This window comes from Callorhinus ursinus, unplaced genomic scaffold (genome assembly GCF_003265705.2).
Source record: "Callorhinus ursinus isolate GAN/ISIS: 27379988/994484 unplaced genomic scaffold, GSC_fseal_2.0 scaffold69, whole genome shotgun sequence".
NCBI classification, from domain to species: Eukaryota; Metazoa; Chordata; class Mammalia; order Carnivora; family Otariidae; genus Callorhinus; species Callorhinus ursinus.
Window position 1 is genome coordinate 3,007,858 of NW_027397131.1, and position 8,311 is coordinate 3,016,168.

Below are 8,311 nucleotides of genomic sequence, written 5' to 3' on the forward strand. Positions count from 1 at the left end.
CTAGTAAAAAGTTGCTACGGCTGAGGTCAGACTTGCTACCTGTGTTCTGCTCTAAGATTTTGATGGTTTCCTGTCCCACATTTAGGTCTTTCATTCATTTCAAATTTATTTTTGTGTATGGTGTTAGAAAGTGGTCGTTTCATTCTTTTGCATGTTGCTGTCCAGTTTTCCCAACACCATTTGTTGAAGAGACTTTTTTCCATTGGATACTCTTTCCTGCTTTGTCAAAGTTTAGTTGACCATAGAGTTGAGGATCCATTTCTGGGTTCTCTATTCAACAGAATAGAGATTGATCTATGTGTCTGTTTTTTGTGCCAGTACCATAGTGTCTTGATGACTACAGCTTTGTAATATAACTTGAAATCTGGAATCACAATGTCTCCAGTTTTGTTTTTTTCTTTTTCAGGATTGCTTTGGCTATTTCGGGTCTCTTGTGGTTCTGTACAAATTTTAGGATTGTTTTTTCTAGCTCTGTGAAAAATGCTGGTGGTATTTTGATAGGGATTGCATTAAATGTGTAGATTACTTTGTTTAAACATTTAAACATTGTTCTTCCACTCCATGAGCATGAAAAGCAATGTTTTTCTATTTCTTTGTGTCCTTTTCAATTTCTTTCATAAGTGTTTTATAGTTTGCAGAGCACAGATCTTTTACCTTTTTAGTTAGGTTTATTCCTAGGTAACCTACTCTTTTTGCTGCAATTGCAAATAGGATTGATTCCTTGATTTCCTTTTCTTTTGCTTCATTATTGGTGTACAAAAATGCAACAGATTTCTGCACATTGGTATTATATCCTGCCACTTTGCCGAATTCATGTATTAGTTCTAGTAATTTTTTGGTGGAGGTTTTCAGCCTTTCCACATAGAATATCATGTCATCTGCAAATAATAAAAGTTTGATTTTTTTTTTGCTGATTCAGATGCCTTTTATTTCTTTTTGTTGTCTGATTGCTGAGACTAAGATTTTCAATACTATGTTAAATAGTAATGGTAAGAGTGCACATCCTTATCTTGTTCTTGACTGTAGGGGAAAAGCTCTCAGTTTTTCACCATTGAGGATGATATTAGTTGTGGGTCTTTCATATATGGCCTTTATAATATTGAGGTATGTTCCATCTATCCTTACTCTGTTGAGCATTTTTATCAAGAACGGATGCTGTACTTTGGGTGTTGAGTTTGACAACACCAAAGAACAAGTGATCCAATCAAGAAATGGACAGAAGACATGAACAGACATTTTTCCAAAGAAGACATCCAACTAGCCAACAGACACATGAAAAAGTGCTCCACATCGCTCGGCATCAGGGAAATCCAAATCAAAACCTCAATGAGATACCACCTCACACCAGTCAGAACGGCTAAAATTAACAAGTCAGGAAACGACAGATGTTGGTAAGGATGTGGAGAAAGGGGAACCCTCCTACACTGTTGATAGGGATGCAAGCTGGTGCAACCACTCTGGAAAACAGCATGGAGGTTCCTCAAAAAGTTGAAAATAGAGCTACCCTATGACCCAGCAATTGCACTACTGGGTATTTACCCCAAAGATACAAATGTAGGGATCTGAAGGGGTACATGCACCCCTATGTTTATAGCAGCAATGTCCACAATAGTCAAATTATGGAAAGAGCCAAAATGTCCATTGACAGATGAATGGATAAAGAAGTCACACACACACACACACACACACACACACACACACACACACACAGACACGATGGAATACTATGCAGCCATCAAAAGGAATGAAATCTTGCCATTTGCAATGACATGGATGGAACTGGAGGGTATTATGCTGAGCAAAATAAGTCAATCAGAGAAAGACGTGTGTCATATGATCTCACTGATATGAGGAATTCTTAATCTCAGGAAACAAACTGAGGGTTGCTGGAGTGGTGGGGGTTAGGAGGGATGGGGTGGCTGGGTGTTAGACACTGGGGAGGGTATGTGTAATGGTGAGCACTGTGATTTTGTAAGACTGTTGAATCACAGACCTGTACCTCTGAAACAAATAAAACATTGTATGTTAAAAAAAAAAGAAGAAGAAGAAGATAGCAGGAAGGGAAAAATGAAGGGGGGAAATCGGACGGGGAGACGATTGGACTACGAGACTATGGACTCTGAGAAACAAACTGAGGGGTCTAGAGGGAAGGGAGATGGGAGGATGGGTTAGCCTGGTGATGGGCATTAAAGAGGGCATGTTCTGCGTGGAGCACTGGGTATTATATGCAAACAATGAATCATGGAACACTACACCAAAACAAATGATGTAATATATGGTGATTAACATAACAATAAAAAATTTTTAAAAAACTAATGATGTAATGTATAGTGATTAATATAACATAATAAAATAAAATTTAAAAAATGAGTGGATGCTGTATTTTGTCAAACGTTTTTTCTGCATCTATTGACAGGATCATATGGTTCTTATCGTTTCTTTTATTAATGTAGTGCATCACGTTGATTGATTTGCAAATATTGAACCACCCCTACAGCCTAGAAATAAATCCCACTTGATCATGGTGAGTAATTTTTTTAATGTACTGTTGCACTCGATTTGCTAGTAGTTTATTGAGATTTTTTGCATACATGTTCATCAGGGTTATTGGCCTGTAATTCCCCTTTTTAGTAGGTCTTTGTCTGGTTTTGGAATCAAGGTAATGCTGGCTTCATAGAATGAGTTTGGAAGTTTTCCTTGTTTCTATTTTTTGGAGCAGTTTGAGAAGAATAGGTATTAATGCTTCTTTAAGTGGTAGAATTCCTCTGAGAAGCCATCTGGACCAGGCCTTTTATTTCTGGGAAGGTTTTTGATTACTGATTCAATTTCTTTGCTGGTTATGGATCTGTTCAAATTTTTTATTTCTTCTTATTTCAGTTTTGGTAGTTTGTAAGTTTCTAGGAATTTGTCCATTTCTTCCAAATTGCCCAGTTTGTTGCCATGCAATTTTTCATAGTATTCTTGTATTTTTTGGTGTTAATAATACCAAGCAATAATAATTGCTTGTATTTCTGTGGTGTTGGTTGTGATCTCTCTTTCTTCATCGGTGATTTTATCTACTTTCATCCTTTCTCTTTTCTTTTTGATAAGTCTGGCTAGGGGGTTATCAATTTTATTAATTCTTTTGAAGAACCAGCTTTTAGTTTTGTTGATGTGTTCTACTGGGGTTTTTTGTTTGTTTGTTTCTATATTATTTATTTCTGCTCTCATCTTTGTTATTTCCCTTCTTCTGCTGGCTTTAGGCTTTATTTGCTGTTTCTTTTCTAGCTCCTTTAGGTGTAAGGTTAGGTTGTGTATTTGAGACTTTTCTTTCTTCTTGAGGTAGGCCTGTATGGCAATATACTTCCCTCTTAAGACTGCTTTTGCTGCCTCCCAAAGGTTTTGGACTGTTGTGTTTTCATCTTCATTTGCTTTCATGTGCTTTTTTATTTCTTTGTTAATTTCCTGATTAACCCATTCATTCTTTTGTAGGATGTTCTTTAGCCTCCATGTTATTGTGGTCTTTCCAAATTTTTTCTTGTGGTTGACTTCAAGTTTCCCAGCATTGTGGTCTGAAAGATGCATAGTATGATCTCAAACTTTTCGTACTTGTTGAGGGATGATTTGTGCCTCAGTATGTGATCTATTCTGGAGAATGTTCTGTGTGCACTTGAAAAGAATGTGTATTCTGATGTTTTAGAATGAAATGTTCTGAATATATCTGTTAAGTCCATGGTCCAGTGTTTTATTCAAAGCTATTGTTTCCTTGTTGATTTTCTGCTTAGGTGATCTGTCCATTCCCATAAGTGGGGTGTTAAAGTCCCTACTATTAATGTATTATCATCCATGAGTTTCTTTATGTTTATTATTAATTGATTAAAATATTTGGGTGCTCCCAAGTTGGGAGCATAAATATTTACAATTGTTAGATCTTCTTGATGGGTAGATCCCTTAATTATGATATAATGCCCTTCATCTCTTGTTACAGTCTTTAGTTTAAAATCTAGTTTGTCTGATTTAAGTATGGCCACTTTGGCTTTCTTTTGCTGTCCATTAGCATGACAAATCGTTCTCCATCCCCTCACTTTTAATCTGCCAATGTCTTTAGGTCTAAAATGAGTCTCTTGTAGGCAGCATATAGATGGATCATGTTTTTTTTTTTTTTAATGCATGCTGATACCCTATGTCTTTTGATTGGAGCATTTAGTTCATTTACATTCAAAGTGGTTATTATAAGATTTGAATTTTATGTCACTGTAGAGTTGGTGTTTCTGGTGATATTCTCTGTTCCTTTCTAGTCTTTTGTTGTTTTTGGTCTTTTTTTCCCCCACTCAGTGAGTCCCCATTAATATTTCTTGCAGGGCTGGTTTAGTGGTCACGAACTCCTTTAGTTTTTGTTTGGGAAACTCTATCTCTCCTTCTCTTCTGAATGACAACTTTGTTGGATAAAGTACTCTTGGCTGCGTATTTTCCCCATTCAGCACACTGAATATACCCTGCCACTGTCTTTTGGCCTGCCAAGGACTTTTTTCCCTTGCTGATTTTAGGATTCTTTCCTTGTCTGTGTATTTTGTGAATTTGACTATGATATGCCTTGGCGATGGTCAGTTTTTGTTGAATTTAATGGGAGTTCTCTGTGCTTCTTAGATTTTGATGCCTGTATGCTTCCCCAGATTAGGAAAGTTTTCTGCTATAATTTGCTCAAATAAACCTTCTGCCCCCTTTTCTCTCTTCATCTTCTGTGATTCCTATGATACAAACGTTATTCTATTTTAATAAGTTGCTGAGTTCCCTAGGTTTGCCTTCATGACCCATTGCCTTTGTGTCCATCTTCTTTTCAGCTTCATTATTTTTCTTAATTTTATCTTCTATATCACTGATTCATTCCTCTATTTCATCCATCCTCATTTTTATGGCATCCATTTGGGCTTGCATCTTGGTTATAGCATTTTTAATTTTGGCCTGACTAGATTTTAGTTCTTTTATCTCTGCAGTAAGGGATTCTCTAGTGTCTTCTATGCTTTATTCAAGCCCAGCTGGTATTCTTATAATTGTTGTTTTAAAATCTATTTCATACATCCTACTTATACCTGTATTGACTACCGCTCTGGCCATGTTCTTTCTTTTGGGGTGAATTCCTCCATATTGTCATTTTGGAGGAAAAAACAAAAACAAAAAAGCAAAAAGCAAAAGAAAATCAAACAAAATAAAAAATTTTTAAAATAAAATAATAAAATAAAATAAATAAAGGAAGCTAGATCCTAGGTGCGTTTTGGTCTGCTTGTTAGAGAAGCTTGATAGAAAAGAAAAGTAGAAAGAAAGAAAAGAAAAAAAAGTTAAAAATTAAAAAATATATAAAATATATAAAATAAATTTAAATATTGCTCTTTCTGTATCCAAAAAAACCCCAAACACACACAAAACAAAACAAAAACAAACAAACAAAACCCAAAGGACACTAGATCCTGTTTCCCCAAAAAATTATGGAACACTTCATAAATTTGCATGTCATCCTCTTGCAGGGGCCATGCCAATCTTCTCTGTATTGTTCCAATTTTAGTATATGTGCTGCCGAAATGAACACTACTCAAATCTTAATATTTAAATATTACTATCTTAAAATTGACTAGAATAAGTCCCTTAAAAATGTCTGTGTCCTTTTGACATAAATTTTGCCTGATGGCATCATAAGATATTACAGCTTCACCTTGTATTTTCTATGCTCCAGATCTGAATTCAAATTTCCTGAAGGACCTATGATTTCTTTTAGTGAGAATTGGTAGTCGGAAATCAAGACTTGTATGTCAGGAGTATTCATTTTTACTGAGCTGTTATTGCTTCCAGAAGCATTTCAGTGGATAAAACTAGGACATATGTAAATATAAGTATACTTAAATATTGAGTTTATATTGTTATTTAAGATTCAAATTTAATGATATAGTGCATTCCTTAATTTCTTTGGTCTTGTGCTTATTTTGTTTGTTCTATACTGAAATTCTTGGTTTCTAATTAGCACATTTACTTTATTCTATGATACACATAAACAGTATGGTTTAATATTTTGTGTCAGTTCTTTTTTCTCTTTAGGATATGGTATAAAGATGTATAGTCAGTATACTGGGTCAAAAGTAATTTAAACACTGGCAGAAAACACCACAAACAAAGTAGAGATGAATGATAAACTTGGGGGAAAATGCTTGCAGTTTTCATCATAGGCAAATGGTTAATACCTCAAACAAAAACAGTTACTAGAAGGAGAAAATATAAAAAACAACAAAGGACATGAGAGAGATATAAACAGTTCACCTAGAAAAGAAATGCAAATGACTCAGTATATGAAAATAGGCTTAGCTTAATCACTGTACATCAAATATAAATTAAAACTGATTAGAGGTACAATATTTGATTTATCCACACTGGCAAAAATCCAAAAATTTGACAATATACTCTACTAGTAAGTCTGTAAGGATAGAGACAATAATATATATTGTGGGGGATAATGAAAAATAGCATAATGCTTTATGGAGAATAGGCAATATGTAGCAAAATTCTACATATATTTATACTGTCATACAGATAATCCACAATCTCCTTATCTCAAGATCCTTAATTTAATCACCTCTGTAATCACCCTTTTGATGTGTAAGTTTCTGGGAGTTCACAGGCTCTGGAGATTCTGACATAGACATATTAGGGGGCCACTTTCTGTCTACCACACAGGATCATAATACAAGTAGATGAATTTAACAATAAAATATTAAAGGATTAAAGTCATATAGAATATCTTCTCTAATTATAGCAGAATTAAGCAAAAAAAAATCAATGAGTAAATGATAAATGGGAAATCCTCAAAATGATCATCACACTTCTAAATTGTCCTTGGGTCAAAGAAGAAATTCTGAGAGAAATTAGTAAATATTTGGGACTATATATAAGGAAAACAACTCCATTTCAAAGTTTGTGTGATACAGTTAAAGCACTATTTATATCTATTAAGGCTTATATTAATAAAGTGCAAAAAGTACACAATCAATGATCTAAACTTCCCTTATAGAAAGCTAAAGAAAGAACAAATAAAAAATTAAAGCAAGCAAATTCATAAAGATGAGAACAAACCTAAAGAAAATATAGAGATGAATAAAATTTAAAAAATCTGAATTCTGAATTTTGAATTTTGAGTTCTGATTCTTTGAAAAGGTCAACAAAAGTGATAAACTAACTAGATGGATAAAAAAAAAAAACCCAGAGAGAGAAGACACAAATGACCTTTATCAGGAATAAAATAAGAAACATCACTACTGATCTGACAGTCATTAAAAGGATAATAAGGAAATATGATGAACAACTTTATTTCAATAAACTTGGGAATGTAAATGAATTACACAAACTCCTTGATGGTGTAAACTATAAAACTAGCTCACAGAGAAACAAACACCTAAATAGTTTTATATTTACTAAAGAAATTGAATTCATTACTTAAAAGCTCTTCCGGAAGAAAACTCCAGGCCCAGGTGGCTTCCTAGGAAAATTCTATTGAATATTTAAAAAAGGAATAATACCAATCACACATAAATTCTCTTGGAAAATAGAGAAGGATGCAATAATTTCCAAATCACTTTATGAGTCCAGGATTATACTGTTATCATCTTCAGACAAAGACATTACAAGAAAACAAAGCTAAAGACCAATATCCTTCAAAATACTAGATGCAAAATCCTTAACCAGATTAGAAAACTAAATCAAGCAATATAAAAAACAGATAATATGTAATAATCAAGTACGGTATTATTCCAGGATCATAAGGTTTGTTTAACATTCTAAACTCAATATAATTCTCCCATATAAAGAGAATAAAGGAGAAAAGCATTTGATCATCTCAATAAATGTAGTAAAAACAAAATTTTACAAAATGCATCATCCACTGATTCTAAAAGCTCTCAGCCAAACATAAATATTAGAGTAAGAGAAGGAAACATTCAGCTAACACCATACTGAGTAGTGAAAGATTAAATAATCACCTGCTCTAAGACTGGGAATAAGGCAAGAATGTCTGCCACATTTATTTTATTTTACATTACATTGGAAATCCTAGCCTGTGCAGTAAAGCAAGGAAAATAAACACACACACACACACACACACACACACACACACACACACACACACGCATGCACACAGGAAAGACATAAAACTGCTTTTACTTTGTGACTAACATCATGATGCACATAGAAATTCCTAAGGATGCTACTGAAAAAAAAAAAAAAACCTACTCTAACTCTAACTTTTGAGTGAATATAACAGCATCACATGATAATCCAAGACCAGTATACCAAA

The 8,311-nt window shown here is 33.9% G+C and overlaps 1 non-coding gene across 1 annotated transcript; it reads right to left on the reverse strand.

The window, feature by feature from the left end:
• Positions 1-5,456: 5,456 nt before the first annotated feature.
• Positions 5,457-5,563, reverse strand: LOC112807491 (U6 spliceosomal RNA). Its single transcript, XR_003204094.1, has one exon. It is a non-coding gene; the product is annotated as a U6 spliceosomal RNA (small nuclear RNA).
• Positions 5,564-8,311: the final 2,748 nt, after the last annotated feature.